At 42.4% G+C, this 27,880-nt stretch overlaps 8 non-coding genes and 8 pseudogenes across 8 annotated transcripts; 9 read left to right on the top strand and 7 right to left on the bottom strand.

The window, feature by feature from the left end:
* The first annotated feature begins 7,009 nt into the window (after positions 1-7,009).
* LOC136746347 (uncharacterized) lies at positions 7,010-7,128 on the top strand (annotated as a pseudogene).
* Positions 7,129-7,344: 216 nt separating this feature from the next.
* On the top strand, positions 7,345-7,463 carry LOC136746357 (uncharacterized; annotated as a pseudogene).
* Positions 7,464-7,672: 209 nt separating this feature from the next.
* Positions 7,673-7,791, top strand: LOC136746341 (uncharacterized; annotated as a pseudogene).
* A 208-nt stretch (positions 7,792-7,999) lies between these two features.
* On the top strand, positions 8,000-8,118 carry LOC136746344 (uncharacterized; annotated as a pseudogene).
* A 217-nt stretch (positions 8,119-8,335) lies between these two features.
* On the top strand, positions 8,336-8,454 carry LOC136746354 (uncharacterized; annotated as a pseudogene).
* Positions 8,455-8,669: 215 nt separating this feature from the next.
* On the top strand, positions 8,670-8,788 carry LOC136746339 (uncharacterized; annotated as a pseudogene).
* Positions 8,789-9,006: 218 nt separating this feature from the next.
* LOC136746370 (uncharacterized) lies at positions 9,007-9,125 on the top strand (annotated as a pseudogene).
* Positions 9,126-9,334: 209 nt separating this feature from the next.
* Positions 9,335-9,453, top strand: LOC136746351 (uncharacterized; annotated as a pseudogene).
* Positions 9,454-10,432: 979 nt separating this feature from the next.
* LOC136746364 (U6 spliceosomal RNA) lies at positions 10,433-10,539 on the top strand. Its single transcript, XR_010816382.1, has one exon. It is a non-coding gene; the product is annotated as a U6 spliceosomal RNA (small nuclear RNA).
* Positions 10,540-11,933: 1,394 nt separating this feature from the next.
* On the bottom strand, positions 11,934-12,006 carry trnak-uuu (transfer RNA lysine (anticodon UUU)). Its single transcript has one exon. It is a non-coding gene; the product is annotated as a tRNA-Lys (tRNA).
* A 235-nt stretch (positions 12,007-12,241) lies between these two features.
* On the bottom strand, positions 12,242-12,330 carry trnay-gua (transfer RNA tyrosine (anticodon GUA)). The gene is given in 2 exon segments: positions 12,242-12,277; positions 12,294-12,330. It is a non-coding gene; the product is annotated as a tRNA-Tyr (tRNA).
* A 3,384-nt stretch (positions 12,331-15,714) lies between these two features.
* Positions 15,715-15,803, bottom strand: trnay-gua (transfer RNA tyrosine (anticodon GUA)). The gene is given in 2 exon segments: positions 15,715-15,750; positions 15,767-15,803. It is a non-coding gene; the product is annotated as a tRNA-Tyr (tRNA).
* Positions 15,804-19,061: 3,258 nt separating this feature from the next.
* Positions 19,062-19,134, bottom strand: trnak-cuu (transfer RNA lysine (anticodon CUU)). The gene has a single exon. It is a non-coding gene; the product is annotated as a tRNA-Lys (tRNA).
* Positions 19,135-19,353: 219 nt separating this feature from the next.
* Positions 19,354-19,442, bottom strand: trnay-gua (transfer RNA tyrosine (anticodon GUA)). Its single transcript is given in 2 exon segments — positions 19,354-19,389; positions 19,406-19,442. It is a non-coding gene; the product is annotated as a tRNA-Tyr (tRNA).
* A 3,224-nt stretch (positions 19,443-22,666) lies between these two features.
* trnak-uuu (transfer RNA lysine (anticodon UUU)) lies at positions 22,667-22,739 on the bottom strand. The gene has a single exon. It is a non-coding gene; the product is annotated as a tRNA-Lys (tRNA).
* Positions 22,740-22,974: 235 nt separating this feature from the next.
* trnas-gga (transfer RNA serine (anticodon GGA)) lies at positions 22,975-23,063 on the bottom strand. The gene is given in 2 exon segments: positions 22,975-23,010; positions 23,027-23,063. It is a non-coding gene; the product is annotated as a tRNA-Ser (tRNA).
* Between the last annotated feature and the right edge of the window lie 4,817 nt (positions 23,064-27,880).

Here is a 27,880-nt window from a genome sequence, read left to right as displayed (position 1 = left end):
AATTCCAAAGATATAAATTGTCAAATTTATTTAAAAACAAAGACTAAATGTAGCACTACACTAATTATACAAAAGGGAAAAACTAATTAAAATTCAACTCTAGATCAACAAATCAAAGACAAATCACTTCCGTGACCAAATCAAAGACCATGGGATCACATAGGATAACACACAAATCGTTAAACAAAAAAGGTTATAAACACATTGACTACAATACCGGTTAGTAATTCTAGGAATCACTAAGAAACAGTTGAAAGTGCTAAATTGCAGTTTCAGAAGATGAAAAAAAACTGTAACTGATGGGATATGTAGTACTTTATACTCGAGTGGTCTATGCGATTACACCCTGTTGGTGTTATTAAGAACGCCAAGTACCAGAATGCAGAGCGGGACTGTTTTTTGTGCCGTGACTTGTCGGGGGAAAAACGCGCAGAAAAAACGGATGAGAAGGTGAAGGTAGTATGGCGGTGATGCACGCGTTGGTGAAGTGGGAAAGCGGGGTCGACAAAGACTCTTACAGCGTGATTCCCACTGCTTGCTTTCGCAATTTTGATTTATTCAGCATTGCTGATGATGACGAAGAGACGACTCGAAACTTCAGAGCAGAGTGGAGAGACATGAACAAACCTCCAAAAGGTGGATGGCCTGTCCATGAAGCGCAGATCATTATGACTGGTAAAAATGTTTATTTAAAAAAAAAAAACATTAAAGTCTTTACATGCTATTTGATATATACAATCACAGTATATTTGAAATGAATGTTTAAGTTATTAATGTGTTGTACTTCTAACATACTCTTATAACATGGTAGGTGGTGGTGAGGGCACTAAAAACTCGTCATACTTGACTGGCATTTGTAAGAACGATTTATTGTGTGTTGTGCTTTACAATAAAATCCCCCAAATCACAAAATAAATTAAACCAGATATAATTTAACTTCAGTTTTGATTCAGTGTTGGCTGTTCATCTTAATTTGTATGGTCAAAGCACAGTATTTTTATGACAAATAAATATAATCCCCAAATATCTGTGGACATAATGCAGGGTTTTATTTATTTTATTTTTATTTTAGGAAAAGAAGGTGAACTAAGAAGAAAACTTAATGACCTAACAAAAATGCCCTCTCCTAAAATGAAGAGAGTACCTAAAACAAACAAAAAACTTCAAATTTCAGATGATAGTGACCTTGATGAACCACAGTTACCGGTGAGATAATTACTGCAAATATTAAATAAATGTATTGCAGGATTGTTTTTTTTTAATCATTTTCATATATATATATATATATATATATATATATATATATATCATTTTAAACTCTTTTTCTCTCTGAATACAGCACAAAATAAGAAAGAAAACCGATGGAGCTTCAAGAATTAGATCCCATCACATTCTACAGACATTTAAAGAGTCCAGTGAAGTTGAGCTACAGCAAAAAGTTAAGCAGCTCGAAAAGGAAAACACAAGACTTAAAAATGAAAACCAATGTCTTCGAAACCGTATGGTTGATGGTAAGTTTTTTTATTTATAGCAAATAATTCCTTACCTTGATAAATGTTATTCTTAAGTAATTTAGATTCCAGAGTAATGTATTATAGTTGATCATACTGAAGTAATCTAGAACCACAATACAGACTCGTAATGTGCACTGTCTAATAGTTTAATAATACTGATTATTAAATAAAGTTTTTCAACATAACTTCATAATCCTACATTAATGACTATATGCATTACATTAGACCTGGTAATTGTTGTATTTTATCTTTTTTATTTTTTTCGTAGCTAATGTTAATGACCCACAAAAAGGTCAGTTTGCCAATAACATAGAGCAAGTCTCTCAAGTATAATTGCAGGCATTGATGGTTTTGTTTTCACTTTGTATTAAATATATTACTAGAAATGATTATCAATCAATTTTGGACAATCTGAAAAAAATTGTAACAAAAGCCACATTTATCAGCAATGAAGACAAAAGTGTGTCACCATCAAGTGGTTCTGACAGCCCCACAGCAAATTGTTCTGAATCTGACAAAGAATCACCAAAACAGGTGTAACACTCTTGGTCTACAATATTACAAAGACAAGGTAAAAATATATATATTGAAAACAAATATTGGTTGTAAACAATCTAATGATGCTACATTATCAGGTATATTCATAGTTATAGTTGATAATAAGAATGTAATTGAATTATGGGTGTCACAGATTCACTGACTTTATTATGTCTGTAAATTAATAAACTTAGAATTGAGACATACTGTGGTCTTTAATAACACATTTCTGTAACAAAATCACAGCCTCACTGATAATGTCTGAGTATTCCACTTAACATAATATAAGAATAGTTTGGGGATAAACTTGTTTTTTTACCATTGTCTTTTAGGTGGAAATATTCCCAGGCACTGGAGTTTACATTGACAAACTGTCCTGGATCCTTGCAGAGAGGTGCAGCACGAATACGTCATATGCAAGAACCCTGACGGTTGCTGTCTTTGACTTTCCAACATTACTAAAGAGCAATCTTCGTGGTGGTGGCAGAAAGAGAGATCCAACTTCGGAGACATTAAGATCCTCATTGATGTTATTGAGGATCATATACAGCTGCCTTCGGAAGGACACGACGTGTTTCAGTTGCGGGGCTTTGCAGCCCAGCGGGACCCTCTTAATGCCGGACATCAGCTGCCCGAGCCGGTGCGGATGAACAGAGGGACGTTAGACAGCGTTACCTTCCGGGCAGGAGCAGCGAGCGGCAACACCGGGGTGAAAGTGTCGTCTAACACTGTGCCATTAGCCACTAGCTGATTGAGCAGATCAGTGGTTTTTAAGAAGATAACAATGGCAGCAGACTTGATATTTTCACACCCTGCTACCTCCCCAACCGCTAACACACACTGCTCTAGGGGGCAGAACTGCACCGGAGCGATCTTGACTCCATGGCGTCGGGTCAGTTTTTCTTATCAAAGACGCATTCAGGGGGTCCGACCCCCCGACCCGGGAAGAACTACCGGTACTCCCCCCTCCCCTCCCCTGTTCCCCCACAATAAGAAAAGCACTGAAAACAGAAGACAAAATAAACAAACTGAAAAAAGTAAAGCAACAAAAAAACGCAGCCAAAGGACAGAGCTCTCAGCAGCACTCCCGCTCACTGCAGACCCCTCCCACACACTCCCAGCTGAGAGAGAGAGAGAGAGAGAGTGTTAGTGTCTGTCTGTCTCTCTCTCTCTGTAGATGCATCATAGGGAACATATGTAACAATCTCTCTTTTTGTTTACCAAAAATGAGAATTAATGTATTTCAAGTGGGTGTTGCCTTGGTTGGAAACGTTTTAAGATTATTTATGAAGTGTAAAGTGGATTTGTCTCAGTTCTCTGTAGTTTTCAATGTATGTGCCATTCAGTAGCGTTCATGTTACAGATATGCCCTATGCAGTGGTAGGGTCAATAAAATGTCAGTAAAACTTTATTTTAGCAATTATGGAGGGGAAGAACTGCAAATAGAGGGTCCCCACTAATTATCTAACTTACCAACAACGTTTAAAATTAGGTCTTGCGAAGCTGCCAAATAATGCTGTATAATCGTATGTGTCTTCATACAACGGCTGCTATAGTCTGATAGCTTTGATTATATATATATATATATATATATATTTTCTTGTGAACCACAAATGCTATTTGCTTGATTTTTACAGAGTATGTTATAAATACCATTCTTATGAAGCCTGACAAATTGTATGCTGTAATTATGAATATTTTCAAATCATTTGTTTGTTTTTCCTAACATGTTACAAATGTTCCCTATGTGAAAGATGCATTATATCTTAATAATGTCTAAACAATTAAAGATATACAGATTATTATTTTTGGTAAAGTTATAATACATTGCTATTAACTATGTGTGTCAGTAAAAGTTTAAATTTCCTAAAGGATTTTTATTGATCTTGCAAAATAAGTGTTTAGGGAACATTTGTAACATAGAGGTGGGTTAGCCACCGAGTAAGGGCAGCGGCTCCGGCTCCAGCACCATCACCATGTCGCTGGAAAAGCACTAAGTGAGCTCACAGTGAGCTCAGTGTAATGTCTGCTCTGGTGAGCTCACAGTGTGACCTAGTCGTGAGTTCACGTCTTCACTGGGTAGTCCTTGACAACTTAATTGACTCAAATCTTGGGCTTAATTGGTCAAAATGACCATTGGTTGAAGGTACTCAGGGACTGATGTGTAGAGAGACTTATTAAACCTGCAGGATTGTGGTTTTCCCAGATCAGAATTAACCAGATCACCACAAAGGAACATGGTAGGTGCTATTGCAACACACATTACACAAATACATTGAAATCCAAGTTTGCAGTGGTCCTTGGGCCATTGTGTGGTGATCCAGATCACTTCAGCAGGAATTTTGCAGCGGTCTGGACTACCTCTCTCTCTCTCTCTCTCTCAATTCAGTGCATTTGTATTGTCAAAGCAATTGGACATGCATACATACATACATACGTCTGATGAGTCTCGATTTCAGAGTCAGAATTTGGTGTATACAGAATGAGAACATGGATCCATCATGCCTTGTTACCACTGTGCAGGCTGGTGGTGGTGGTGTAATGGTGTGGGGGATGTTTTCTTGGCACACTTTAGGCCCCTTAGTGCCAATCGGGCATCGTTTAAATGCCACGGCCCATTGTTTCTGACCATGTCCATCCCTTTATGACCACCATGTACCCGTCCTCTGATGGCTACTTCCAGCAGGATAATGCACCATGTCACAAAGGTCGAATCATTTCAAATTGGTTTCTTGAACATGACAATGAGTTCACTGTACTAAACTGGCAACCACAGTCACCAGATCTCAACCCAATAGAGCATCTTTGGGATGTGGTGTGTAGCGTTATGTTGGGTGTATTTGGATAAGAGTATTTGGGCTCTGAGCTGAAGCACGGATCTAAAGAAGACCTCTCCCCCCCAAAGTTATCAGATTTCCTTAGCGCATCAGCTTGGAACTGGTTTGCATCAAAGTGACAGTTTTGGGGAGGATGGCACCGAGAAGAGGCCAAATAGTTTGTTATTCTGCTATGAGATGTCTGGAGAAAGGGGCCTGTTGGTGATAAAAACTCTTTGAAGTGGATGAGAGCTGAAATCCCGACATAGAGCTACGAACCCAGGCCAACCGGCATTTCCAAAAGATGGCATGGATTGACATCAGTCATAAATCAAGCCCCCCTCCAATAGGACACTGGGGGCTGAAACCGAAATCCAATCTCAAGAACTCAGGAACCAATCACCTGTTGATCTGACAGACTATAAAGGACAAACACGGCCTTTCTTTCTCTCTCTCTCTCACCTGAACCAGTAACTCGCTGCCACAGCATAACCTGTAGCTCTGTTGCCAGAACCGGAATCAGAAACCAACCAAGTCTTTGCCGGCAACAGAAGAGTTAAACTGGGAGAAGGAGATTGAGCCGTACGAAGAATTCTTTTAAAGGACTTTATTAAATAAAGAACTTTACAGACTGCACTGCCCGCCTGTGCCCACCTGATCAGTGGAGTTTTACAGCTGGACAATTGACTAAGTCGACTGAATACGAAAGTGTCAGTCATTTAAATAGCTATTTGAGTCTTAAGAAACTTGACCCTTGGAACAAACAGGGCCCTGCTTTCCTCAAAGACTTCATCTTCAAGTAACTACGGTGGAACCCCAGCTTACAAAGAAGATTTTGTGCACAACCTTGGAGCCTTCAAACCAGTGGAAAATCTGTTTGGAAACGACTCTACTTTCGCGAAACCCCAACTTCCAGGTGCATCGACTGAGTGGAAGTTCTTGGACAAAGCCGAACCGGACTGCCTTTGTTCCAACCACACGGAACTCGTGCCGTGTGCTGTTATCTGAGCCGGAAGCCAGAGAGGCCTATCTGCGACGAAGTTCACATAAGTTTAACAGTTTGGAGTTCATGATTCATGACATTTGAGAAATCAATTAGAAATGTTAATCTGTGATTCATAACTCTAGAATGTGTAATATCATTTAGTTTTCTTAAATATAAATGTGTGTTGCATTAAACTGTTTTGTTGATAATTTTAGAAATAAAATCTGTCAACGCCGAGAAATATCTTCTCATTCCTGTTTTACTGTTTATTCTGAAATTGACACAAGTTAATAGACATTAGATTAGTGGTGGCCCTGCCTATCCTTAATCATTGAATAATAATCAGTTAAGGGAAATTGTGGTAACAAGTAATGATAGGATCTTTCTTGGCACCTAAACGTAAATGAGACTGATATATATATATATATATATATATATATATATATATATATATATATATATATATATAATGAGAAGTTACCTGACATAAATACTAACCTGCGTAGTTATTTAATGTGTGACTAATAATACTAACGAGAGACTCACCTTCGTCTTACTAACCGGTATTGTAGTCAATGTGTTTATAACCTTTTTTGTTTAACGATTTGTGTGTTATCATATGCGATCCCATGGTCTTTGATTTGGTCACGGAAGTGATTTGTCTTTGATTTGTTGATCTAGAGTTGAATTTTAATTAGTTTTTCCCTTTTGTATAATTAGTGTAGTGCTACATTTAGTCTTTGTTTTGAATAAATTTGACAATTTATATCTTTGGAAATGGTGTCTGCGTCAAATTATTACAGAAATTGAGTTCTACAAGATTCCAGGATTCGTGATAAGGTGATACTATAAATACACTTCTATAATTGAAATTTATAAGTGTACCTTACGCTACATAATTGGTGCCCCGTGAGAGGAATCTTAGACTGAAAAGAACTAAGTTCTGTAATAGTTATTGGAGAGCTTTGTCCAGAAATCCAGATTCCAAAGGTTAGTAACAAGAAAACTTTTGTAGGCACGATACACTGTTTGTACTCTAGGGGACGCTCTAGAATTGCCCACGTGGTATGTGTATTTTTCTTTTTTTTTTTTTTTTTGCTGGAAGTTCTGTCAATACCCTCCAGCCTTTAAGAGACATCATGCAGCCAGGCCTCTTGGCTTGCGGCCACACCGTTCTGAACGCGCCCGATTTCATCAGATCTCGGAAGCTAAATGGAGCAGCGCCTGATCAGTACTTGGATGGGAGACCTCCTGGAAATACCAGGTACTGCAAGCTTTTTACGTCTCCTGGGTAACTTCATCGTAGATCTTAATACTCTCTTTCTGTCTGGAGGAGATATAATTGATGAAATGTACACGTACCCGGCTACTTTCAACACCCTTTGCTGCACTGATATTTTTTCCTCCATTATTCTTTTTCTTTTTTCTTTTTTCTGGAAGTTCCGTCAATATCCGCCAGCCTTTAAGAGACATCATGCAACCAGGCCTCTCGGCTTGCGGACACACAGTCCTGAACGCGCCCGATCTCGTCAGATCTCGGAAACTAAACGGGGCAGGACCTGGTCAGTACTTGGATGGGAGATCTCCAGGAAATACCAGGTGCTGCCAGCTTTTTACGTCTCCTGGGGAACTTCATCGTAGCTCTTAATACTCTCTTTCTGTCTGGAGAAGATATAATTGAAGAATTGTACACGTACCCGGCTACTTTCAACACCCTTTGCTGCACTGGTATTTTTCCCTCTATTTTTCTTTTTTTTTTTGCTGGAAGTTCCGTCAATACCCGCCAGCCTTTAAGAGACATCATGCAGCCAGGCATCTTGGCTTGCGGCCACACCATCCTGAACGCGACCGATCTCGTCAGATCTCGGAAGCTAAACGGGGCAGGACCTGGTCAGTACTTGAATGTGAGACCTCCTGGAAATACCTGGTGCTGCAAGCTTTTACGTCTCCTGGGAAACTTCATCGTAGCTCTTAATACTCTCTTTCTGTCTGGAGAAGATATAATTGAAGAATTGTACACGTACCCGGCTACTTTCAACACCCTTTGCTGCACTGGTATTTTTCCCTCTATTTTTCTTTTTTTTTTTGCTGGAAGTTCCGTCAATACCCGCCAGCCTTTAAGAGATATCATGCAGCCAGCCCTCTTGGCTTGCGTCCACACCGTCCTGAACGCGCCCGATCTCGACAGATCTCGGAAGCTAAACGGGGCAGGGCCTGGTCAGTACTTTGATGGGTGATCTCCTGGAAATACCAGGTGCTGCCAGCTTTTTACGTCTCCTGGGAAACTTCATCGTAGCTCTTAATACTCTCTTTCTGTCTGGAGGTGTTATAATTTAGGAATTGTACACGTACCCGGCTACTATCAACAGCCTTTGCTGCACTGATATTTTTCCCTCCATTTTTCTTTATTTTTATTTTTTTTTGCTGGAAGTTCCGTCAATACCCGCCAGCCTTTAAGAGACATCATGCAGCCTGGCCTCTTTGCTTGCGGCCACACTGTCCTGAACGCGCCCAATCTTGTGAGATCTTGGAAGCAAATCGTGGCAGGGCCTGGTCAGTATTTGGATGGGTGACCTCCTGGAAATACCAGGTACTGCAAACTTTTTACGTCTCCTGGGTTACTTCATCGTAGTTCTTAATTCTCTCTTTCTGTCAGGAGGAGATATAATTGAAGAATTGTACACGTACCCGGCTACTGTCAACACCCTTTGCTGCACTGATATTTTTCCCTCCATTTTTCATTTTTTTTTTTTTTTTGCTGGAAGTTACGTCAATACCCGCCAGCCATTAAGAGACATCATGCAGCCTGGCCTCTTGGCTTGCGGCCTCACCGTCCTGAACACGCCCGATCTCATCAGATCTCGGAAGCTAAACGGGGCAGGGCCTGATCAGTACTTGCATGGGAGACCTCCTGGAAATACCAGGTACTGCAAGCTTTTTACGTCTCCTGGGTAACTTCATTGTAGCTCTTAATTCTCTCTTTCTGTCTGGAGGAGATATAATTGAAGAATTGTACACGTACCCGGCTTCTTTCAACACCCTTTGCTGCACTGATATTTTTCCATCCATTTTTCTTTTTTTTTTTTTTTTTTTTGCTGGAAGTTCCGTCAATACCCGCCAGCCTTTAAGAGACATCATGCAGCCAGGCGTCTCGGCTTGCGGCCTCACCGTCCTGAACGCTACCGATCTTGTCAGATCTCGGAAGCTAAACGGGGCAGGGCCTGGTCAGTACTTGGATGGGTGACCTCCTGGAAATACCAGGTGCTGCAAGCTTTTTATGTCTCCTGGGTAACTTCATTGTAGCTCTTAATTCTCTCTTTCTGTCTGGAGGAGATATAATTGAAGAAATGTACACGTACCCGGCTACTTTCAACACCCTTTGCTGAACTGATATTTTTCCCTCCATTTTTCTTTTTTTATTTGCTGGAAGTTCCGTCAACACCCGTCTGCCTTAAAGAGACATCATGCAGCCAGGCCTCTCGGCTTGCGGCTACACCGTCCTGGACGCACCCCGTCTCGTCAGATCTCGGAACTTAAACGGGTCAGGGCCTGGTCAGTACTTGGATGGGAGACCTCCTGGAAATACCAGGTGCTGCAAGCTTTTTACGTCACTTGGGTAACTTCATCGTAGCTCTTAATACTCTCTTTCTGTCTGGAGGAGATATAATTGAAGAATTTTACACGTACCCCGCTACTTACAACACCCTTTGCTGCACTGATATTGTTCCCTCCATTTTTTTTTTTTTTTTTTTTTTTTTTGCTGGAAGTTCCGTCAATACCCACCAGCCTTTAAGCGACATCATGCAGCCAGGCCTCTCTGCTTTTGGCCACACCATCCTGAACGCGCCCGATCTCGTCAGATCTCGGAAGCTAAACGGGGCAGGCGACCGATTGTCATTTCTCACTACTTCTTTCTTAGCAGACGCCCTCTTCCTGTGCGACTTGCCAAGGCACAAGAGATTTTTATAATGGTGCAATTCAGAATCAAATTACCCACCAAGGCTTAGTACCAATGACGTGTTCAAGACGTTACACAGGTGCAGTGGAGAAATCTACAGGTCACGCACGTCCTGCAGCCCACATTGTGAGCTAATCATTGCAGACCAGGTATGGAGTCATCGTTAATGGCTCAGGGGAGGGGGGCTGTAAGGGAACATCAAGATACGATACGATACGATACGATACACCTCACCTCACCAGCGCAGCCCCGGCCGCTCCGCCTGGCGGCTGGCAGGGGGGAAGCATCTCTGCCCACTACTTCGGCGTATCGGGGATTGTAGTGGATTTCTGCTCCGTTTTCCAATGACACTTGGGATTACGGTTGATTGATTACCTCTCCGGATTTGCACATTCCCCCAGCATGCCTCTGCCCGGCATGGGGATGGGGTGAAGTGTCCCTGTCTGCCATGGTGGTACGGACGTTTGGTGAAAGAGAGGCGCTAGAGTCTCTCCAGGGAAGGCCCCCGGCCTCACCGCCAACGAGCAGGGAGTGGGACAGGCTTCCCGGCCCCAAACAGCGAGTCGCCTCGCTCCCCCGGCCCACCTGGGTACAAAGGCGGGTGCTCTCTAACCCAGCCCTTGTGTTCGCGACGGCAATACGTATAATAAAACTGGAACGATACAGAGAAGATTTGCATGGCCCCTGTGCAAGGATGACACGCAAATTCGTGAAGCGTTCCATATCTTGGTCAGTTTCTCGGTAGCGCGCCGGTTCCCATTGTCCTTGCGGGCATCTGGTGCTTGCGTCGCGGGCGGTTTCTCACACCGTGGGTATCTCTCCCTCTCGCGCCCGTGCTCGGTGGTGTCGAGTCCTCTCGCACTCCTGCGTCACAGCGGATCTCTCGACCCCGTTCGGCGCAAGCGAATTTTCCCTCCGTTTTTGTTCTTTCCACTGCTAGCGCTGCCTCTGTGAAGGCGGATGGTGCTTGTGAGAAGTCAACAGCGTGTCCACCGAAAAGGGTGTCTGACTCCTGGTTTTGGATCCGGAAGGGTTGATAACAGACCGAAACGGTTACAATATGATACTGCTTAGATTAATTGTGAATATGTATTGTGATCGTGCTCGGCTCAGGTGTGCGTTCAGTCCGCACACAAAACATTTCGGTCGCGAAACGTCTAATCAAATCGAATAAAATGGCGGGGATAGCATGTTTGATCCGTGTGCTATTGTTTTTCAACAATTGTAATGCCCTTTGTAACGTTTAACCACTTCGTTACATACAGCTTGTTATAGGATATTTTGAACTGAACCTATTTTGCTGTGAATTTATATTTACTGCGAATAGTTTATTGTGGCTGGTCTTGGTCTGTCTGCACTAAATAAATGATTTGTATCAAGGGATTATTTAGTTTGTCTGTGTACTTTTTTACCTAACCACTAAAGGCCACTCCTTGCACTTCACACATTTGCCCTTTTAATTACTCCCTTACTGACATACATTAACATGCAATGTGCGTGTGATAATAGTTTTAGCAGCCTGTTGCCATTCAGCTGAGACAATAACTAGTAAATCCTTTTATTTATTTTTTCATGTTGGTGCGCCGCGAAGGTTTTTGGTCTCAGCAAAGTGTGCCGTGGCATTACAACGCTTGGGAACCACTGGCTTGGCTTGTTGGGCATCCAGGTATGCACTGAGATTACGATCGGCACGATGATTGTCGTTCTCAGGAGAATTGTGTTTCTTTGCTGATCACGTTCTCTGTCGCTTTTTACACAGTTCTTACAAGTGGCACATTGGGGATGAGGAGCAGAGCATGCTGACACGCATAGCTGTGGACTTCTGCATGGCATGGGGCCACAGGTCATTCCAAGTATTTCAAGACGCCTGCAAATGTGTGGACACGTTGTGTTGGCCCAACCCTCACAGATTGTGCCAAGTCAAGTAGAGATGCATGTTGTGCTGTTCTAAAGTGACACGTCGTCAACGGCAAAAACATCTCTCAGAGTTCCTGGCTTGACTTGCCTCTGGAAGACAACAGGCTGGATATTTGCCGAAAGAAGCAAAGAGGACTAGACACCTCGCCTAGACGCAACTGCAGATTTCATTGTCATTTTACCATCATGGCCCTCGGTCAACAAGGCACCCAAACAGGGACTTGAACCCTGGACCCTCGGATTAAAAGTCTGATGCTCTACCGGCTGAACTACCCGGGCTTCAGTGAGGTGCTTCACAATGTGTTGGCTTCATGATATTTCCAGACCGCTTTCTGGACGGTTTAGAAAACTGGGCTCAGGGTGAAAAGGGTCACATGCATATGAGATGTGTGGGCAATGCGAGTTCTCCACAACAAATCCGAATTTCCGGGGTTTTTTCCTTGTCCTCATGCAATTCCAATGGCTTGACATTTGGGAGCTCGTCCAAAACCGATGTCAAACCATAATCACGCCTTTCTTCGAGCCGGAATTGAACCAGCGACCTAAGGAAGCCCGCTGCCTGAAACCTACAGTCCTCCACTCTACCAACTGAGCTATCAAAGGGAAGCTTCTCACCGTCTTCCTCTGGAAGTCTCTGTGGCCGTGCAAAGCCAAGAAGCACCGTGGCTTGGCTCAGTGGTTTTCAACCCGTGTACCGTGAGTACTACCCAATTGTGTCGTGAGATTTTTATCCCCTGAAAAATATTATGTCATTTTGTTTGGTCAACTTCATAAATCTTGTATCAAATCAAACTTATTCAAATGTGTGAAAATATTACATTTATACATCACCTGTAGAAAGCGTTTCATAACTGAAATGTTGTGTTTGCCGGACTGAACGCACACCTACACTGAGTTGCAGTGCTATCAGTTGTATCGTAAGGTACACTTATAAATTTCAATTTAAGAAGTGAATTTATAGTATCACCTTATCACGAATCCTGGAATCTTGTAGAACTCAATTTCTGTAATAATTGGACACAGACACCAATTCCAAAGATATAAATTGTTAAATTTATTCAAAACCAAAGACTAAATGTAGCACTACACTAATTATACAAAAGGGAAAAGCTAATTAAAATTCAACTCTAGATCAACAAATCAAAGACAAATCACTTCCGTGACCAAATCAAAGACCATGGGATCGCATATGATAACACACAAATCGTTAAACAAAAAAGGTTATAAACACATTAACTACAATACCGGTTAGTAAGACGAAGGTGAGTCTCTCGTTAGTATTGTTAGTCAGACATTAAATAACTACGCAGGTTAGTATTTATGTCAGGTAACTTCTCGTGATATATATATCAGTCTCATTTACGTTTAGGTGCCGAGAAAGATCCTATCATTACTTGTTACCACAATTTCCCTTAACTGATTATTATTCAATGATCAAGGATAGGCAGGGCCACCAATAATCTAACGTCTATTGACTTGTGTCAATTTCAGACTAAACAGTTAAACAGGAATGAGAAGATATTTCTCGGGGTTGACAGATTTTATTTCTAAAATTATCAACAAAACAGTTTAATGCATCACACATTTATATTTAAGAAAACTAAATGATATTACACATTCAAGAGTTATGAATCACAGAATAACATTTCTAATTGATTTCTCAAATGTCATGAATCATGAACTCCAAACTGTTAAACTTATCTGAACTTCGTCGCAGAGAGGCCTCTCTGTCTTCGGGCTCAGATCACAGCACACGGCACATGGTCCGTGTGGTTTGGAACAAAGGCAGTGCGGTTCGGCTTTGTCCAAGAACTTCCACTCAGTCGATGCACCTGGAAGTTGGGGTTTCGCGAAATTAGAGTCTTTTCCAAACAGATTTTCCACTGGTTTGAAGGCTCCAAGGTTGTGCACAAAATCTTCTTTGTAAGCAGGGTTCCACCGTAGTTACTTGAAGACAAAGTCTTTGAGGAAAGCAGGGCCCTGTTCGTTCCAAGGGTCAAGTTTCTTAAGACTCAAATAGCTATTTAAATGACTGAACACTTTCATATACATTCGACTTACTCAATTGTCCAGCTGTAAAACTCCACTGATCAGGTGGGCACAGGCGGGCATGCGCAGTCTGTAAAGTTCTTTATTTAATAAAGTCCTTTAAAAGAATTCTTCGTACGGCTCAATCTCCTTCTCCCAGTTTAACTCTTCTGTTGCTGGCAAAGACTTGGTTGGTTTCTGGTTCCGGTTCGGGCAACAGAGCTACAGGTTGAGCTGTGGCAGCGAGTTACTGGTTCAGGTGAGAGAGAAAGAGAGAGAGAGAGAGAGAGAGAGAGAGAGAGAGACTGTGCACTGTTCCTTATAGTCTGTCAGATCAATAGGTGATTGGTTCTTGAGTTCTTGAGATTGGATTTCGGTTTCAGCCCCCAGTGTCCTAATGGAGGGGGGCTTGATTTATGACTGATGTCAATCCATGCCATCTTTTGGAAATGCCGGTTGGCCCGGGTTCGTAGCTCTATGTCGGGATTTCGGCTCTCGTCCACTTCAAAGAGTTTTTATCACCTACAGGCCCCTTTCTCCAGACATCTCATAGCAGGTTTCAACCTATTTGGCCTCTTCTCGGTGCCATCCTCCCCAAAACTGTCACTTTGTCTCATTTGGCTTTGGTTTCCCCCCTCTGTGTTGAATAATCGGGCTCTAAATAGCCCCGGCGTTTCTCCTGCAGTTCTTCGTTCTTTCCACTGCTAGTGCTGCCTTTGTGAAGGCAGATGGTGCTTGTGAGAAGTCAACAGCGTGTCCACCGAAAAGGGTGTCTGACTCCTGGTTTTGGATCCGGAAGGGTTGATAACAGACCGAAACGGTTACAATATGATACTGCTTAGATTAACTGTGGATATGTATTGTGATCGTGCTCGGCTCAGGTGTGCATTCAGTCTGCACACAAAACATTTCGGTCGCGAAACGTCTAATCAAATCGAATAAAACGGCGGGGATAGCATGTTTGATCCGTGTGCTATTGTTTTTCAACAATTGTAATGCCCTTTGTAACGTTTAACCACTTCGTTAAATACAGCTTGTTATAGGATATTGTGAACTGAACCTATTTTGCTGTGAATTTATATTTACTGCGAATAGTTTATTGTGGCTGGTCTTGGTCTGTCTGCACTAAATAAATGATTTGTATCAAGGGATTATTTAGTTTGTCTGTGTACTATTTTACCTAACCACTAAGGGCCACTCCTTGCACTTCACACATTTGCCCTTTTAATTACTCCCTTACTGACATACTTTAACATGCAATGTGCATGTGATAATAGTTTTAGCAGCCTGTTGCCATTCAGGTGAGACAATACCTAGTAAATCCTTTTTTTTTTTTTTCATGTTGGTGCGCCGCGAAGGTTTTTGGTCTCAGCAAAGTGTGCCGTGGCATTACAACGCTTGGGAACCACTGGCTTGGCTTGTTGGGCATCCAGGTATGCACTGAGATTACGATCGGCACGATGATTGTCGTTCTCAGGAGAATTGTGTTTCTTTGCTGATCACGTTCTCTGTCGCTTTTTACACAGTTCTTACAAGTGGCACATTGGGGATGAGGAGCAGAGCATGCTGACACGCATAGCTGTGGACTTCTGCATGGCATGGGGCCACAGGTCATTCCAAGTATTTCAAGACGCCTGCAAATGTGTGGACACGTTGTGTTGGCCCAACCCTCACAGATTGTGCCAAGTCAAGTAGAGATGCATGTTGTGCTGTTCTAAAGTGACACGTCGTCAACGGCAAAAACATCTCTAAGAGTTCCTGGCTTGACTTGCCTCTGGAAGACAACACTTGCCCAGGCTGGATATTGAAAAGGGTCACATGCATATGAGATGTTTGGCCAATGCGAGTTTTCCACAGCAAATCCGAATTTCCGGTGTTTTCTCCTTGTCCTCATGCAATTCCAATGGCTTGACATTTGGGAGCTCGTCAAAAAACCGATGTCAAACCATAATCACGCCTTCCTTCGAGCAGGAATTGAACCAGCGACCTAAGGATGCCCGCTGCCTGAAACCTACAGTCCTCCACTCTACCAACTGAGCTATCAAAGGGAAGCTTCTCACTGTCTTCCCCTGGCAGTCTCAGTGGCCGTGCAACGCCAAGAAGCACCGTGGCTTTGCTCAGTGGTTTTCAACCCGTGTGCCGTGAGGACTACCCAATTGTGTCGTGAGATTTTTATCCCCTGAAAAATATTATGTCATTTTGTTTGGTCAACTTCATAAATCTTGTATCAAATCAAACTTATTCAAATGTGTGAAAATATTACATTTATACATCACCTGTAGAAAGCGTTTCATAACTGAAATTTTGTGTTTGCCGGACTGAACGCACACCTACACTGAGTTGCAGTGCTATCAGTTGTATCGTAAGGTACACTTATAAATTTCAATTTAAGAAGTGAATTTATAGTATCACCTTATCACGAATCCTGGAATCTTGTAGAACTCAATTTCTGTAATAATTGGACACAGACACCAATTCCAACGATATAAATTGTTAAATTTATTCAAAACCAAAGACTAAATGTAGCACTACACTAATTATACAAAAGGGAAAAGCTAATTAAAATTCAACTCTAGATCAACAAATCAAAGACAAATCACTTCCGTGACCAAATCAAAGACCATGGGATCGCATATGATAACACACAAATCGTTAAACAAAAAAGGTTATAAACACATTAACTACAATACCGGTTAGTAAGACGAAGGTGAGTCTCTCGTTAGTATTGTTAGTCAGACATTAAATAACTACGCAGGTTAGTATTTATGTCAGGTAACTTCTCGTTATATATATATCAGTCTCATTTACGTTTAGGTGCCGAGAAAGATCCTATCATTACTTGTTACCACAATTTCCCTTAACTGATTATTATTCAATGATCAAGGATAGGCAGGGCCACCAATAATCTAACGTCTATTGACTTGTGTCAATTTCAGACTAAACAGTTAAACAGGAATGAGAAGATATTTCTCGGGGTTGACAGATTTTATTTCTAAAATTATCAACAAAACAGTTTAATGCAACACACATTTATATTTAAGAAAACTAAATGATATTACACATTCTAGAGTTATGAATCACAGAATAACATTTCTAATTGATTTCTCAAATGTCATGAATCATGAACTCCAAACTGTTAAACTTATCTGAACTTCGTCGCAGAGAGGCCTCTCTGTCTTCGGGCTCAGATCACAGCACACGGCACATGGTCCGTGTGGTTTGGAACAAAGGCAGTGCGGTTCGGCTTTGTCCGAGAACTTCCACTCAGTCGATGCACCTGGAAGTTGGGGTTTCGCGAAATTAGAGTCTTTTCCAAACAGATTTTCCACTGGTTTGAAGGCTCCAAGGTTGTGCACAAAATCTTCTTTGTAAGCAGGGTTCCACCGTAGTTACTTGAAGACAAAGTCTTTGAGGAAAGCAGGGCCCTGTTCGTTCCAAGGGTCAAGTTTCTTAAGACTCAAATAGCTATTTAAATGACTGAACACTTTCATATACATTCGACTTACTCAATTGTCCAGCTGTAAAACTCCACTGATCAGGTGGGCACAGGCGGGCATGCGCAGTCTGTAAAGTTCTTTATTTAATAAAGTCCTTTAAAAGAATTCTTCGTACGGCTCAATCTCCTTCTCCCAGTTTAACTCTTCTGTTGCCGGCAAAGACTTGGTTGGTTTCTGGTTCCGGTTTGGGCAACAGAGCTACAGGTTGAGCTGTGGCAGCAAGTTACTGGTTCAGGTGAGAGAGAAAGAGAGAGAGAGAGAGAGAGAGAGAGAGAGAGAGAGACTGTGCACTGTTCCTTATAGTCTGTCAGATCAATAGGTGATTGGTTCTTGAGTTCTTGAGATTGGATTTCGGTTTCAGCCCCCAGTGTCCTAATGGAGGGGGGCTTGATTTATGACTGATGTCAATCCATGCCATCTTTTGGAAATGCCGGTTGGCCCGGGTTCGTAGCTCTATGTCGGGATTTCGGCTCTCGTCCACTTCAAAGAGTTTTTATCACCTACAGGCCCCTTTCTCCAGACATCTCATAGCAGGATTCAACCTATTTGGCCTCTTCTCGGTGCCATCCTCCCCAAAACTGTCACTTTGATGCAAACCAGTTCCAAGCTGATGAGCAAAGGAAATCTGATAACTTTGGGGGTGGAGAGGTCTTCTTTAGATCAGTGCTTCAGCTCAGAGCCCGAATGCTCTTATCAAAATACACCCAACATAATGCTACACAGTGGAACTGCAAGGCAATTGATTAAAGGGACATGTGGTGAATTCCTTTTTATCTTTATACTGTTGTTGGATGTCTCCTGTTCCTCTAAGTCTCATTTGGCCCTGGTTTTCCCCCTCTGTGTTGAATAATCGGGCTCTAAATAGCCCCGGCGTTTCTCCTGCAGTTCTTCGTTCTTTCCACTGCTAGCGCTGCCTTTGTGCAGCTTGTTATAGGATATTGTGAACTGAACCTATTTTGCTGTGAATTTATATTTACTGCGAATAGTTTATTGTGGCTGGTCTTGGTCTGTCTGCACTAAATAAATGATTTGTATCAAGGGATTATTTAGTTTGTCTGTGTACTTTTTTACCTAACCACTAAGTGCCACTCCTTGCACTTCACACATTTGCCCTTTTAATTACTCCCTTACTGACATACTTTAACATGCAATGTGCGTGTGATAATAGTTTTAGCAGCCTGTTGCCATTCAGGTGAGACAATACCTAGTAAATCCTTTTTTTTTTTTTTCATGTTGGTGCGCCGCGAAGGTTTTTGGTCTCAGCAAAGTGTGCCGTGGCATTACAACGCTTGGGAACCACTGGCTTGGCTTGTTGGGCATCCAGGTATGCACTGAGATTACGATCGGCACGATGATTGTCGTTCTCAGGAGAATTGTGTTTCTTTGCTGATCACGTTCTCTGTCGCTTTTTACACAGTTCTTACAAGTGGCACATTGGGGATGAGGAGCAGAGCATGCTGACACGCATAGCTGTGGACTTCTGCATGGCATGGGGCCACAGGTCATTCCAAGTATTTCAAGACGCCTGCAAATGTGTGGACACGTTGTGTTGGCCCAACCCTCACAGATTGTGCCAAGTCAAGTAGAGATGCATGTTGTGCTGTTCTAAAGTGACACGTCGTCAACGGCAAAAACATCTCTCAGAGTTCCTGGCTTGACTTGCCTCTGGAAGACAATACTTGCCCAGGCTGCATATTTGCCGAAAGAAGCAAAGAGGACTAGACACCTTGCCTAGACGCAACTGCATATTTCATTGTCACCTGGAAGGCCATCCAGGCTTTTCACCATCATGGCCCTCGGTCAACAAGGCGCCCGAACAGAGACTCGAACCCTGGACCCTCAGATTAAGAGTCTGATGCTCTACCGGCTGAGCTACCCGGGCTTCAGTGAAGTGCTTCATGATTGTTCCAGACCGCTTTCTGGCCGGTTTAGAAAACTGGGCTCAGGGTGAAAAGGGTCACATGCATATGAGATGTTTGGGCAATGCGAGTTCTCCACAGCAAATCCAAATTTCCGGTGTTTTCTCCTTGTCCTCATGCAATTCCAATGGCTTGACATTTGGGAGCTCGTCCAAAACCGATGTCAAACCATAATCACGCCTTCCTTCGAGCCGGAATTGAACCAGCGACCTAAGGATGCCCGCTGCCTGAAACCTACAGTCCTCCGCTATACCAACTGAGCTATCGAAGGGAAGCTTCTCAACGTCTTCCCCTGGCAGTCTCAGTGGCCGTGCAAAGCCAAGAAGCACCGTGGCTTGGCTCAGTGGTTTTCAACCCGTGTGCCGTGAGGACTACCCAATTGTGTCGTGAGATTTTTATCCCCTGAAAAATATTATGTCATTTTGTTTGGTCAACTTCATAAATCTTGTATCAAATCAAACTTATTCAAATGTGTGAAAATATTACATTTATACATCACCTGTAGAAAGCGTTTCATAACTGAAATGTTGTGTTTGCCGGACTGAACGCACACCTACACTGAGTTGCAGTGCTATCAGTTGTATCGTAAGGTACACTTATAAATTTCAATTTAAGAAGTGAATTTATAGTATCACCTTATCACGAATCCTGGAATCTTGTAGAACTCAATTTCTGTAATAATTGGACACAGACACCAATTCCAAAGATATAAATTGTTAAATTTATTCAAAACCAAAGACTAAATGTAGCACTACACTAATTATACAAAAGGGAAAAGCTAATTAAAATTCAACTCTAGATCAACAAATCAAAGACAAATCACTTCCGTGACCAAATCAAAGACCATGGGATCGCATATGATAACACACAAATCGTTAAACAAAAAAGGTTATAAACACATTAACTACAATACCGGTTAGTAAGACGAAGGTGAGTCTCTCGTTAGTATTGTTAGTCAGACATTAAATAACTACGCAGGTTAGTATTTATGTCAGGTAACTTCTCGTTATATATATATCAGTCTCATTTACGTTTAGGTGCCGAGAAAGATCCTATCATTACTTGTTACCACAATTTCCCTTAACTGATTATTATTCAATGATCAAGGATAGGCAGGGCCACCAATAATCTAACGTCTATTGACTTGTGTCAATTTCAGACTAAACAGTTAAACAGTAATGAGAAGATATTTCTCGGGGTTGACAGATTTTATTTCTAAAATTATCAACAAAACAGTTTAATGCAACACACATTTATATTTAAGAAAACTAAATGATATTACACATTCTAGAGTTTTGAATCACAGAATAACATTTCTAATTGATTTCTCAAATGTCATGAATCATGAACTCCAAACTGTTAAACTTATCTGAACTTCGTCGCAGAGAGGCCTCTCTGTCTTCGGGCTCAGATCACAGCACACGGCACATGGTCCGTGTGGTTTGGAACAAAGGCAGTGCGGTTCGGCTTTGTCCGAGAACTTCCACTCAGTCGATGCACCTGGAAATTGGGGTTTCGCGAAATTAGAGTCTTTTCCAAACAGATTTTCCACTGGTTTGAAGGCTCCAAGGTTGTGCACAAAATCTTCTTTGTAAGCAGGGTTCCACCGTAGTTACTTGAAGACAAAGTCTTTGAGGAAAGCAGGGCCCTGTTCGTTCCAAGGGTCAAGTTTCTTAAGACTCAAATAGCTATTTAAATGACTGAACACTTTCATATACATTCGACTTACTCAATTGTCCAGCTGTAAAACTCCACTGATCAGGTGGGCACAGGCGGGCATGCGCAGTCTGTAAAGTTCTTTATTTAATAAAGTCCTTTAATAGAATTCTTCGTACGGCTCAATCTCCTTCTCCCAGTTTAACTCTTCTGTTGCCGGCAAAGACTTGGTTGGTTTCTGGTTCCGGTTCGGGCAACAGAGCTACAGGTTGAGCTGTGGCAGCGAGTTACAGGTTCAGGTGAGAGAGAAAGAGAGAGAGAGAGAGAGAGAGACTGTGCACTGTTCCTTATAGTCTGTCAGATCAATAGGTGATTGGTTCTTGAGTTCTTGAGATTGGATTTCGGTTTCAGCCCCCAGTGTCCTAATGGAGGGGGGCTTGATTTATGACTGATGTCAATCCATGCCATCTTTTGGACATGCCGGTTGGCCCGGGTTCGTAGCTCTATGTCGGGATTTCGGCTCTCGTCCACTTCAAAGAGTTTTTATCACCTACAGGCCCCTTTCTCCAGACATCTCATAGCAGGATTCAACCTATTTGGCCTCTTCTCGGTGCCATCCTCCCCAAAACTGTCACTTTGATGCAAACCAGTTCCAAGCTGATGAGCAAAGGAAATCTGATAACTTTGGGGGTGGAGAGGTCTTCTTTAGATCAGTGCTTCAGCTCAGAGCCCGAATGCTCTTATCAAAATACACCCAACATAACGCTACACAGTGGAACTGCAAGGCAATTGATTAAAGGGACATGTGGTGAATTCCTTTTTATCTTTATACTGTTGTTGGATGTCTCCTGTTCCTCTAAGTCTCATTTGGCCTTGGTTTTCCCCCTCTGTGTTGAATAATCGGGCTCTAAATAGCCCCGGCGTTTCTCCTGCAGTTCTTCGTTCTTTCCACTGCTAGCGCTGCCTTTGTGCAGCTTGTTATAGGATATTGTGAACTGAACCTATTTTGCTGTGAATTTATATTTACTGCGAATAGTTTATTGTGGCTGGTCTTGGTCTGTCTGCACTAAATAAATGATTTGTATCAAGGGATTATTTAGTTTGTCTGTGTACTTTTTTACTTAACCACTAAGGGCCACTCCTTGCACTTCACACATTTGCCCTTTTAATTACTCCCTTACTGACATACTTTAACATGCAATGTGCGTGTGATAATAGTTTTAGCAGCCTGTTGCCATTCAGGTGAGACAATACCTAGTAAATCCTTTTTTTTTTTTTTCATGTTGGTGCGCCGCGAAGGTTTTTGGTCTCAGCAAAGTGTGCCGTGGCATTACAACGCTTGGGAACCACTGGCTTGGCTTGTTGGGCATCCAGGTATGCACTGAGATTACGATCGGCACGATGATTGTCGTTCTCAGGAGAATTGTGTTTCTTTGCTGATCACGTTCTCTGTCGCTTTTTACACAGTTCTTACAAGTGGCACATTGGGGATGAGGAGCAGAGCATGCTGACACGCATAGCTGTGGACTTCTGCATGGCATGGGGCCACAGGTCATTCCAAGTATTTCAAGACGCCTGCAAATGTGTGGACACGTTGTGTTGGCCCAACCCTCACAGATTGTGCCAAGTCAAGTAGAGATGCATGTTGTGCTGTTCTAAAGTGACACGTCGTCAACGGCAAAAACATCTCTCAGAGTTCCTGGCTTGACTTGCCCAGGCTGGATATTTGCCGAAAGAAGCAAAGAGGACTAGACACCTTGCCTAGACGCAACTGCATATTTCATTGTCACCTGGAAGGCCATCCAGGCTTTTCACCATCATGGCCCTCAGTCAACAAGGCGCCCGAACAGGGACTCAAACCCTGGACCCTCAGATTAAAAGTCTGATGCCCTCCTGGCTGAGCTACCCGAGCTTCAGTGAAGTGCTTCACAATGTGTTGGCTTCATGATTGTTCCAGACCGCTTTCTGGCCGGTTTAGAAAACTGGGCTCAGGGTGAAAAGGGTCACATGCATATGAGATGTTTGGGCAATGCGAGTTCTCCACAGCAAATCCAAATTTCCGGTGTTTTCTCCTTGTCCTCATGCAATTCCAATGGCTTGACATTTGGGAGCTCGTCCAAAACCGATGTCAAACCATAATCACGCCTTCCTTCGAGCCGGAATTGAACCAGCGACCTAAGGATGCCCGCAGCCTGAAACCTCCAGTCCTCCGCTCCACCAGCTGAGCTATCAAAGGGAAGCTTCTCACCGTCTTCCCCTGGCAGTCTCAGTGGCCGTGCAAAGCCAAGAAGCACCGTGGCTTGGCTCAGTGGTTTTCAACCCGTGTGCCGTGAGGACTACCCAATTGTGTCGTGAGATTTTTATCCCCTGAAAAATATTATGTCATTTTGTTTGGTCAACTTCATAAATCTTGTATCAAATCAAACTTATTCAAATGTGTGAAAATATTACATTTATACATCACCTGTAGAAAGCGTTTCATAACTGAAATGTTGTGTTTGCCGGACTGAACGCACACCTACACTGAGTTGCAGTGCTATCAGTTGTATCGTAAGGTACACTTAAAAATTTCAATTTAAGAAGTGAATTTATAGTATCACCTTATCACGAATCCTGGAATCTTGTAGAACTCAATTTCTGTAATAATTGGACACAGACACCAATTCCAAAGATATAAATTGTTAAATTTATTCAAAAACAAAGACTAAATGTAGCACTACACTAATTATACAAAAGGGAAAAGCTAATCAAAATTCAACTCTAGATCAACAAATCAAAGACAAATCACTTCCGTGACCAAATCAAAGACCATGGGATCGCATATGATTACACACAAATCGTTAAACAAAAAAGGTTATAAACACATTAACTACAATACCGGTTAGTAAGACGAAGGTGAGTCTCTCGTTAGTATTGTTAGTCAGACATTAAATAACTACGCAGGTTAGTATTTATGTCAGGTAACTTCTCGTTATATATATATCTGTCTCATTTACGTTTAGGTGCCGAGAAAGATCCTATCGTTACTTGTTACCACAATTTCCCTTAACTGATTATTATTCAATGATCAAGGATAGGCAGGGCCACCAATAATCTAACGTCTATTGACTTGTGTCAATTTCAGACTAAACAGTTAAACAGGAATGAGAAGATATTTCTCGGGGTTGACAGATTTTATTTCTAAAATTATCAACAAAACAGTTTAATGCAACACACATTTATATTTAAGAAAACGAAATGATATTACACATTCTAGAGTTTTGAATCACAGAATAACATTTCTAATTGATTTCTCAAATGTCATGAATCATGAACTCCAAACTGTTAAACTTATCTGAACTTCGTCGCAGAGAGGCCTCTCTGTCTTCGGGCTCAGATCACAGCACACGGCACATGGTCCGTGTGGTTTGGAACAAAGGCAGTGCGGTTCGGCTTTGTCCAAGAACTTCCACTCAGTCGATGCACCTGGAAATTGGGGTTTCGCGAAATTAGAGTCTTTTCCAAACAGATTTTCCACTGGTTTGAAGGCTCCAAGGTTGTGCACAAAATCTTCTTTGTAAGCAGGGTTCCACCGTAGTTACTTGAAGACAAAGTCTTTGAGGAAAGCAGAGCCCTGTTCGTTCCAAGGGTCAAGTTTCTTAAGACTCAAATAGCTATTTAAATGACTGAACACTTTCATATACATTCGACTTACTCAATTGTCCAGCTGTAAAACTCCACTGATCAGGTGGGCACAGGCGGGCATGCGCAGTCTGTAAAGTTCTTTCTTTAATATAGTCCTTTAATAGAATTCTTCGTACGGCTCAATCTCCTTCTCCCAGTTTAACTCTTCTGTTGCCGGCAAAGACTTGGTTGGTTTCTGGTTCCGGTTCGGGCAACAGAGCTACAGGTTGAGCTGTGGCAGCGAGTTACTGGTTCAGGTGAGAGAGAAATAGAGCGAGAGAGAGAGAGAGAGAGAGAGAGAGAGAGAGAGAGAGAGAGAGAGAGAGAGAGAGAGAGAGAGAGAGAGAGAGAGAGAGAGAGAGAGAGAGAGAGAGAGAGAGAGAGAGAGAGAGAGAGACTGTGCACTGTTCCTTATAGTCTGTCAGATCAATAGGTGATTGGTTCTTGAGTTCTTGAGATTGGATTTCGGTTTCAGCCCCCAGTGTCCTAATGGAGGGGGGCTTGATTTATGACTGATGTCAATCCATGCCATCTTTTGGAAATGCCGGTTGGCCCGGGTTCGTAGCTCTATGTCGGGATTTCGGCTCTCGTCCACTTCAAAGAGTTTTTATCACCTACAGGCCCCTTTCTCCAGACATCTCATAGCAGGATTCAACCTATTTGGCCTCTTCTCGGTGCCATCCTCCCCAAAACTGTCACTTTGATGCAAACCAGTTCCAAGCTGATGAGCAAAGGAAATCTGATAACTTTGGGGGTGGAGAGGTCTTCTTTAGATCAGTGCTTCAGCTCAGAGCCCGAATGCTCTTATCAAAATAAACCCAACATAACGCTACACAGTGGAACTGCAAGGCAATTGATTAAAGGGACATGTGGTGAATTCCTTTTTATCTTTATACTGTTGTTGGATGTCTCCTGTTCCTCTAAGTCTCATTTGGCCTTGGTTTTCCCCCTCTGTGTTGAATAATCGGGCTCTAAATAGCCCCGGCGTTTCTCCTGCAGTTCTTCGTTCTTTCCACTGCTAGCGCTGCCTTTGTGCAGCTTGTTATAGGATATTGTGAACTGAACCTATTTTGCTGTGAATTTATATTTACTGCGAATAGTTTATTGTGGCTGGTCTTGGTCTGTCTGCACTAAATAAATGATTTGTATCAAGGGATTATTTAGTTTGTCTGTGTACTTTTTTACCTAACCACTAAGGTCCACTCCTTGCACTTCACACATTTGCCCTTTTAATTACTCCCTTACTGACATACTTTAACATGCAATGTGCGTGTGATAATAGTTTTAGCAGCCTGTTGCCATTCAGGTGAGACAATACCTAGTAAATCCTTTTTTTTTTTTTCATGTTGGTGCGCCGCGAAGGTTTTTGGTCTCAGCAAAGTGTGCCGTGGCATTACAACGCTTGGGAACCACTGGCTTGGCTTGTTGGGCATCCAGGTATGCACTGAGATTACGATCGGCACGATGATTGTCGTTCTCAGGAGAATTGTGTTTCTTTGCTGATCACGTTCTCTGTCGCTTTTTACACAGTTCTTACAAGTGGCACATTGGGGATGAAGAGCAGAGCATGCTGACACGCATAGCTGTGGACTTCTGCATGGCATGGGGCCACAGGTCATTCCAAGTATTTCAAGACGCCTGCAAATGTGTGGACACGTTGTGTTGGCCCAACCCTCACAGATTGTGCCAAGTCAAGTAGAGATGCATGTTGTGCTGTTCTAAAGTGACACGTCGTCAACAGCAAAAACATCTCTCAGAGTTCCTGGCTTGACTTGCCTCTGGAAGACAACACTTGCCCAGGCTGGATATTTGCCGAAAGAAGCAAAGAGGACTAGACACCTTGCCTAGACGCAACTGCATATTTCATTGTCACCTGGAAGGCCATCCAGGCTTTTCACCATCATGGCCCTCGGTCAACAAGGCGCCCGAACAGGGACTCGAACCCTGGACCCTCAGATTAAAAGTCTGATGCTCTAACACACAAATCGTTAAACAAAAAAGGTTATAAACACATTAACTACAATACCGGTTAGTAAGACGAAGGTGAGTCTCTCGTTAGTATTGTTAGTCAGACATTAAATAACTACGCAGGTTAGTATTTATGTCAGGTAACTTCTCGTTATATATATATCAGTCTCATTTACGTTTAGGTGCCGAGAAAGATCCTATCGTTACTTGTTACCACAATTTCCCTTAACTGATTATTATTCAATGATCATGGATAGGCAGGGACACCAATTATCTAACGTCTATTGACTTGTGTCAATTTCAGACTAAACAGTTAAACAGGAATGAGAAGATATTTCTCGGGGTTGACAGATTTTATTTCTAAAATTATCAACAAAACAGTTTAATGCAACACACATTTATATTTAAGAAAACTAAATGATATTACACATTCTAGAGTTATGAATCACAGAATAACATTTCTAATTGATTTCTCAAATGTCATGAATCATGAACTCCAAACTGTTAAACTTATCTGAACTTCGTCGCAGAGAGGCCTCTCTGTCTTCGGGCTCAGATCACAGCACACGGCACATGGTCCGTGTGGTTTGGAACAAAGGCAGTGCGGTTCGGCTTTGTCCAAGAACTTCCACTCAGTCGATGCAGCTGGAAGTTGGGGTTTCGCGAAATTAGAGTCTTTTCCAAACAGATTTTCCACTGGTTTGAAGGCTCCAAGGTTGTGCACAAAATCTTCTTTGTAAGCAGGGTTCCACCGTAGTTACTTGAAGACAAAGTCTTTGAGGAAAGCAGGGCCCTGTTCGTTCCAAGGGTCAAGTTTCTTAAGACTCAAATAGCTATTTAAATGACTGAACACTTTCATATACATTCGACTTACTCAATTGTCCAGCTGTAAAACTCCACTGATCAGGTGGGCACAGGCGGGCATGCGCAGTCTGTAAAGTTCTTTATTTAATAAAGTCCTTTAAAAGAATTCTTCGTACGGCTCAATCTCCTTCTCCCAGTTTAACTCTTCTGTTGCCGGCAAAGACTTGGTTGGTTTCTGGTTCCGGTTCAGGCAACAGAGCTACTGGTTGAACTGTGGCAGCGAGTTACTGGTTCAGGTGAGAGAGAAAGAGAGAGAGAGAGAAAGAGAGAGAGAGAGAGAGAGAGACTGTGCACTGTTCCTTATAGTCTGTCAGATCAATAGGTGATTGGTTCTTGAGTTCTTGAGATTGGATTTCGGTTTCAGCCCCCAGTGTCCTAATGGAGGGGGGCTTGATTTATGACTGATGTCAATCCATGCCATCTTTTGGAAATGCCGGTTGGCCCGGGTTCGTAGCTCTATGTCGGGATTTCGGCTCTCGTCCACTTCAAAGAGTTTTTATCACCTACAGGCCCCTTTCTCCAGACATCTCATAGCAGGATTCAACCTATTTGGCCTCT

This window comes from Amia ocellicauda, unplaced genomic scaffold (assembly GCF_036373705.1).
Source record: "Amia ocellicauda isolate fAmiCal2 unplaced genomic scaffold, fAmiCal2.hap1 HAP1_SCAFFOLD_99, whole genome shotgun sequence".
Classification (NCBI taxonomy): domain Eukaryota; kingdom Metazoa; phylum Chordata; class Actinopteri; order Amiiformes; family Amiidae; genus Amia; species Amia ocellicauda.
The sequence above is the reverse complement of the archived record's forward strand: the minus strand, read 5'-3'. Positions and strand labels throughout refer to the sequence as shown.